This window comes from Eutrema salsugineum, unplaced genomic scaffold, assembly GCF_000478725.1.
Source record: "Eutrema salsugineum unplaced genomic scaffold, Eutsalg1_0 scaffold_14, whole genome shotgun sequence".
NCBI lineage: Eukaryota > Viridiplantae > Streptophyta > Magnoliopsida > Brassicales > Brassicaceae > Eutrema > Eutrema salsugineum.
The window spans coordinates 7,525,837-7,533,670 of NW_006256877.1; the positions used below are offsets into that span (position 1 = coordinate 7,525,837).

A 7,834-nucleotide genomic window follows, 5' to 3' on the forward strand; every position below is an offset into this window, starting at 1 on the left:
TTTAAGGGTAAAACTTGTTCCCTCACGCAGTTGACACGACATCACTCCTCAACTCCTTAATTTCTCTAGTGAGCCTCTGTTCAGAGCTTGAACCTTCTGATCTATTTGATCTGTCATAGTCTTCACCATAAGTGTCATTGCTCATTGCTAAGTTCTCAACTAGCTCTAAAGCAGCATGAATCTCCTTTCCCAGAAAGTTTCCATTGGAGGCAGTATCCAGCTGGTTTCTAATCTTGGGAAGAGCTCCTCTATAAAGTGTGCTGAGAAGAGAAGCCTCACTAAACCCATGGTGTGGGCATGGGTTGGTGTAGCTCCTGAATCTCTCATATGCTTCACCAAAACTCTCATTGCTGTGCTGAGTGAAGCTAGAGATTTGGTTACTCAGTTTTGCAGTTCTGGAGGTGGAGAAGAACTTAGATAGAAAGGCCTGCTTGCATTGCTCCCAGGTTTGAATGGAGCCTCTTGGGAGGTTTGATAACTAAGGTTTTTAGGTCGTAGATGGGTTATCAATCCCCTTGTCAAGGTAGTATAAGGGGTGTCAATCCATATGTGTGGTAGTTAGGCACTAGTTTATGTGATAAGCTCTTAAGTCAAGTGATCAAAGATGAGTTTTGGTGTGAACAAAGTAACAAGAAAGCATAAAACAAGAAACAAGCAAGCAATGATTAATGAACTAAACAAAGCAAGCAAGCTAAACAAAATGGTGGTGATTAAGCAAATGATAAAAGATAAACCTCTAGATGTGATCATTGATTAGGGTGCTTTCAATGCAACTAATGATGCTAAACAACAATGCAACACTTGCTACTCTTTAGTCTAGGCTTCTTAATCAGATTAATCCACTCTCATGACAGAAATCTCTTTGCAAATCACTTAATCAAGTCTAACAACCATTAGAGATAACCAAGCAATCAACAAGCATAATGCATCAAGCCTAATTAGTGACCAAACAATCTCTCAACCAAGAAGACTGAATCTTATACAGAAAGACATAGCAAGCAATCACATGATCTCTAATCCAATCAACTTAGAGTTTAAAGCTAGATTAATCCTCTCATGAAGGTATTAATCTCTATACTAATCCATTTTCAAACCAAATTCCCATTTGTGAAATATGAACTAGTAAGCATTAAGAATCAACTCTAATATGTCATTTATGCAATTAACAAACATCATCATGGCATTAATGCATAAACCCTTAGTTAGCTTTCATTCAGGCATTTCATTAAACACTTTTGGTGCATGAAAAACCCAGATTCTAGACCCAAGTGATGTGCAGGGATCTAGCTTTAGGATCAGCTAACTAAGGAAAGGAGAAGAGAATCTAAGCTTAAACAATCATTAATCTACATCTAAGCACCCTAATCTACACACCTAGAAGCTTAAAAGATGACTACTCACTAATCATGAAGAACACATCTAATCTTTTGCAAGAGATGATGTTAATCATGATTAGAGGCAGAAATGAGATGATGAGATGATAAGAAACAGCTTTTGAATGATCAAATCCCTTCAGATATCTCTTAATCAAAAACGTTTTTACACTAAAAAAAGAAAACTAGAGAGAAAACTAAGTAGAAGATAAGATGTCTAGGGTTTTTCTCCAAAAAGCTATATATACTAAGTGCTAATGGACCGGGTCAGCCCAGGACAAAATGGGTACTGACCCGGCTCAGTTGGGTCTGGTGGCTGGTGTGCGACATGGTCAGGGGCTTCCCAAGTCGCAGGCCCAAGTCGGTGTAATTTGCGAACACATGTGCTACATGGTTCCACTTCATGTCTAACTCGCAGGTCTATCTAGGTGTAATTTGCGAACGTTTGTGGTGCTCAGGCTTCCTTCTCTTCAACTCGCACAACCAGGACGCATTATGGAGATGATATGTGTGCGAGATGGTCACTTCCTTGTCCAAGTCGCATGCCCAAGTTGGTGTAATTTGCGAACACATGTGCTACATGGTTCCACTTCATGTCTAACTCGCAGGTCTATCTCGCACAGCATTGTGGACTTACTCAAATTTGATTCTGGAAGTCTATACCTTTCTCAGAGTCTCCTTACACTCATCTCTGAAGTCTCAACTTGTTTCCAGAGCGTTGAACATTCATGGGTGCGAGTTAATCAAGTCGCAATACCGTATCGCACAACCTAAGCCTTGTCGGACCACTTTGCATTGAGGGGAGAGTAACTTCCAGGATATGGCTCCAAACGGCATTATTTCAACTGTATTGGAAAGACAACTCAAATATCTCGAACTTTGGTGAAGAAACCCTCAGCGCTTGGGAAGTGGAAGGTTCCCCGGAGGGCCCATCTTGCAGTACATTGACACGATCAGAAAGAGGCTTCTAGACATGCGTCCACTCCGGAAACGTGATCTTATTTCTCATAGCTCCGAATTGAATGATCTTAGACGTTCTGGAAAGAGGACTCAAATATCTCGGATCCTGATGAAGGCTATGTAAACTGAATCGGTCTGGAAGTGCATCGTCCTTTGCATTCTTTGGAGCTCATCGGGTCGGTCCAAAAGGCGAGACAGGCATGCCTTCTGACGAGCTTAACTCTCTTCTCACGCCTCCAAACCTATGATTCCACCTGCTCTGGAACTATGATCCAATCTTCTATAACTTTGATGAAGCCCCCGACGACTGAATAGGACCGGAAGGTTCCCCGGACAGGCGATTATTCAGGCGTATTGGATTGCGCCGGAATGGATGCGAGAGACGTCTGTCTTCCGGTGACCGTATCTTTCAGCTCAGTGCTCCAAATGCCCTGAATCAACCTGTCCTGGGTTCTGGACTCAATTATCGGCAACTGTTGTGAAGACCCGGTAAGCTGAATCGGCCGGCAAGATCTTCCGGTGATGCGATTTCAGAAATGTATCTGCATCCGGGATTTTTGGCCGAGAGACTTGACTGCGGTACGTGTTTTTGGCCGAGAGATCTACCCGTGGGCAGGATTTTGGCCGAGAATCTTCGGCCATCAGTACATCATTTTGCCGAGAAAACCCAAAATTGCTCCTTTTCACCATTTTTTATAAGTTCAACTCCATTTCTTCATCTGAATCACATCCTCCATTCCAAATAAACTCCAAAAGCACCTGTTAACACTCCAAAACATGCAAAACTCTCTTGGACCTAATGCAATCTCCTAAGTCCTAAAAAATGTCTAAAGACCTAAAATGCATGCAAATGAGACATGATTTGGACTAGAATATGTACTTTAAATGATGCAATTTATGAATATATCAACTCCCCCACACTTATCCTTTGCTTGTCCTCAAGCAAAAAGGAACAAATGAGAGGAAAAGGTTGAATGCATTGGGAGCTCATTTTTCCTTTGAAAGAGAAAAGTGACCACTAAGAGAATTCAAGTTCATGCTCAATATGCAATGCAAGACCATACTCTGATGTATAAACTCAACAGTAATCTCCACAAGTTCTCTTATTCCTCAACTCTTTGACATTCATTAAGCTCTTTACCAAGTGGATCAAATGATGCAATGTTCAAACAAGCATAGTTTGGCTAGGGTGAGGTAATGAGACTAAAATGATCTCATCAGCGCCTGAGTGGGTTCAATGCAGCAAGGGGATCTCTCTATGAATGATCAAACTTTGGCAGAATGCTAAAGGTAAAAAGCAACCTATGCATTCAAGGGCAAGGACTCATCCCACCCCACACTCTACTCAAAGCTTTCTCACTTGCTCAACTTCTCAAGAACCTCACTTTCCACACTCAATTTCCTCTCACTAGGGGACTCACTTTTCATTTTCACACTCAAGTCTTGGAGTTCAAACTTTACATAGCTTTTTTCACTTTCTTTTGTAACTTCTAGCCTCTTTTTCTTTCTTTTTAAAACATTTGAGCTCTTGGGCTTCTTTTCTTTTCTTATCATTTAGAGGCTAGACTTTTTCTTTTCAAAACACTAGAGCTCACTTTCTTTGACTCAAAACTCCAAGACTGATTTCTTTTCTTTTTCTATTCCCTAGTTCTCACCATTCTCCTTTTATTTCCACTCATCTCTCCTTTTTCCACTCACCAACAAGTATTCCCCCACACTTAGTTCTTACCAAATCTCTCAGCTCCTTGATGATGGAACTTAACACTCAATGAGATTTGCCCTTGTCGCTCCAAACCTAACACTTTCTGCTAAGTTTGATCCAAGGTGGCCTTTCAATCACACACAAATATTTGGCTTGAAGGAAGGATGGGTTCAAGGTGAGGAAAACTGATCCAGATGTGGACTCAGCTATTTGAGCTAAGGAAAAGGGTGGTAAAAACAGGATTCTAGCTCAAATATGTATATAGGTATCCACAAGCTTATTCAAACAATGCATCACAAGATAATTTCAAGTCAAGTTCAAGGTTTTCACTTATTAGAGTTGAGTTCAATTCAAACTTGCTTCTCAGATTCAAACCATTTCAAGCCTTCCAAGCACAGAAGTCATTTCACAAGCATATTTAATCCAAATTCTCAAAGTGATGTACTCTCAAGGAAAGAACCTATCATTACTCCCATTTGCATATGATGCAACCTATATGAAAATGCAAACTAGACTCAATCCTAAAATGTGAATGCAACTACATGAGCATTTTTTTGTAAAAAAAGTTTTCAGATTTTTCCATTTTTTGGGTTTTATATGCACTTAGATGAATGCAAAATGAGACTCAAAGTGAAAAGGAAAATAAGAGCAGAATAAACATGATTAGTAAACACAAAACCCCTCCCCCACACTTAGATAACAGAGTCCCTTGTGTTATAAAAGCATGAGAAAGAGGAAAAATCAAACATGAAATGCAAAAGATTAAGAAAAATGCTAAATGCTCATTTACAAGTGTTTGGAGTGATACCTGGTGTGGTTCTTATGCAAAAGGGGAGTGAGTATCTGCACCAGATGAGGCCAGACACCATTGGAGATGGGTTTGGCTTGGCCTGAACTCCCTTGTGCGGCATGGTTTGTCTTGGACCAACTCGCAGGACCAAGTAGGTGTAAACAGCGAGTGTTCCTGCGACTTGGTTCCTCCTTTGTTCATGCCACATGCTCATCTCGCACAGATCCATCCTTAAACGCCTTGGACTCTTTCTCCTGGTGTGTGGCCTGGTTTCCATGCCTTAAGCCCTTTTCTCAGCCTTCACACATGCTCCATTCCACTTTGTCCCTGAGCCATAGCCTCCAAAAGTTACTTGGGACCTGAGAACAGCTCACAAAACCCATCAAAAGATCCTAAAACATAAAAAGAAATGAGAGAAAATATTAAAAAGATTATATACAAGGATAAGCTTGGGGGGTCTCCCAGGAGCGCTTTGTTTAAAGTCACTAAGTTTGACTTTGAAAAACCTGTTTTTAGCTGGGGTGAGGTTCGGCACTGATGTTTTTCAGCACTTCAATGGTCCTGAGCAACAAAGCTGAGTTGGTTTGTTGCCTTTGTGAACCATTAGACCCTTGTCCTTGAGATCCCATCTTGAGACATTTGTCCACCAGCTCTTGAATACCATCTGGGTCTTTATCAAATATGGCCTTTGTGAGACATGCCCTCACTTCAGCAAACAGACCTGGTTTCCCATTGCAATCTAGCTTATACTTCAGAGAACCATCATCATCAACCCAAGGAGTGAGATCAAAGTCTTGGGAAGAAAGAGCAGGTTCAATACTCTTGTCTTCTGATGCTGAGCCATCACTTTTGGTGTTAATCATCCTTAGATCACTAAGTGTAGAAGACCATGAGAGCAAGATATCTTTTTCTCTGATCAATGGCCCTCCATTCTCATACTTGTAACCAGAGCTGATGTGGGGTTCTTTCTCATTTTCCACAGCTGAAAGAGATTGGGATCCACCTAAAATCCCAGCACTTCCTACATACTTCATCTCAAGTACCTTAGGCGGTTCTATCTCTTGGACAACTGATCCACAAAATTCAGCTAAAGGTGGTTGAATAGGGTAAAAGGCATCCTTATCCACCTTTGTAAGCACCACTCTTTGAGTATCAAAGTCAATCATTGCACCAGTGGTGTTGAGAAATGCAGTTCCAAGCAATAGGGGGAGCTCTTTGGTCTTCTTCATCTTCATGATGACAAAATCAGTGGGGATTACACATTCACCAACTTGAAGTGGATAGTCTTCTAAAAATCCATATGGTTTCTTGGAGTAGGAATCACCAAAGGTGATAGGAGAAGGATAGGACGTTATAGACTTGACCTTTAGCTTCTCCATCATATCTTTAGACATTATACTCACACTTGAGCCTGAATCACACAAAGCATTCTCAACTCTAAAGTTGCCAAGAGTGCAAGAGATGGTGAACTTCCCTGGGTTGCCTAGCTTTGGGAGGGAGGTGGGCTTCATCTGAGTTGATTCAGAGGTGGAGGCACTATCTGTTGGCATTGCTTGATCAGTTGGCAGCTCTTTTGGTTCAAGAGACTCTGAATCATTCCCTTTCTGAACAGAAAAAACTGAACGGGGCTGCCCCCACACTTTCTTCCTCAATGTCCTCATTGAGTTCATGTAGGAAGCCCATGAAGTCATCTATAATGGCGTCCTCATCCACATGGGTGTGTGCATTCTCATTACAAACTTGACCATAAAGGAGGTCTTCAATCTCTTGCACAGCAGCTGAATGGTCATCATTGGAGTAGATGGTATTGCAATAACTTTTGAGTTTTGAAGAGCTTTACCAGGAAGAGAGACTTGTGGTTCAGAAGTGCAGATGCCCTTGTTCTTTTTAATAGCCATTATTTCAGCTCCTAGTTTCTCCAGGTCGGATACCATCTTTTGTTGTCGTATTTAGAGCTGTTGGAGAACAACATTGAAATCAGGACTTTGTTGAACAGGTGGTGGGGCAAAACCAGGAGGTGGTGGCCTTTGTTGTAGGCTGACTTGATTTGTGAAGCTATTCCCTTGATTCTGAACCGCTGGTTGCTGAAAACCCTGTTGACGTTGGGAGTTACCTTGGTACTGATTCTGTTGAACAAAGCTTTGAGGAGGGTATATTTGGTCTTGGGGGTTGGCCACATTGTTGCTCCTATAGGACAAGTTCTGGTGTTTATTGAAGTTGTTGTAACCATTGAACTTGTTTTGATTCCTAATGAAGTGCAACTCCTCTTGAGTGAGACTCTCTTCATTTGTATTTGTGAAGCATCTCTTTTCCTCACTCACATAGTTTATAGGCTTTTGAGTGGCAGCTAGGGCTTTGTCAAGCTTGATATTCAGCACTTTGATCTTCTCTTCCAGCTCTTGGTGTCTACCAGAATCTTCTCCTCTATAGCTTCTATCAGAATCTTCCCCATAAGTGTCTTGGCTCATGGCTAAGTTCTCAACAAGTTCCATAGCTGCATTGATTTCTTTTGCCAAGAAATTTCCATTTGATGCTGTGTCCAACTGAATCCTGATCTTAGGAACAGCTCCTCTATACAAAGTGCTAAGGAGAGAGGCTTCTGAAAAGCCATGATGTGGACACTTATTTTTGTAGCTTCTAAACCTGTCCAAAGCTTCTCCAAAGGTCTCATTAGAATGCTGAGTGAAGCTGGAAATCTGGTTCCTTAGCTTTGCAGTCCTTGAGCTTGAGAAGAACTTGGATAGAAAGGCAATCTTGCATTGCTCCCATGTGTGGATGGATCCTCTTGAGAGGTTCTTTTCCCACTGATGTGCCTTATCTCCAAGGCTGAATGGGAACAATCTCAGTTTGAAGCTGTCTTCAGATACCCCATTGATCTTAGTGAGATCACAAACTCTGTCAAACTGATCCAGATGCTCCAAGGGATCCTCCATAGGTAAGCCATGGAACTTCTGATTCTGAACCATATTGATCAAAGAGGCCTTCACCTCAAAGTTGTTGTTTTGTACA

At 41.5% G+C, this 7,834-nt stretch overlaps 2 non-coding genes across 2 annotated transcripts; both read left to right on the forward strand.

The window, feature by feature from the left end:
* Positions 1 to 281: 281 nt before the first annotated feature.
* Positions 282 to 388, forward strand: LOC112088626. Its single transcript, XR_002900572.1, has one exon. It is a non-coding gene; the product is annotated as a small nucleolar RNA R71 (small nucleolar RNA).
* A 7,041-nt stretch (positions 389 to 7,429) lies between these two features.
* On the forward strand, positions 7,430 to 7,536 carry LOC112088699. Its single transcript, XR_002900644.1, has one exon. It is a non-coding gene; the product is annotated as a small nucleolar RNA R71 (small nucleolar RNA).
* The last annotated feature ends 298 nt before the right edge of the window (positions 7,537 to 7,834 follow it).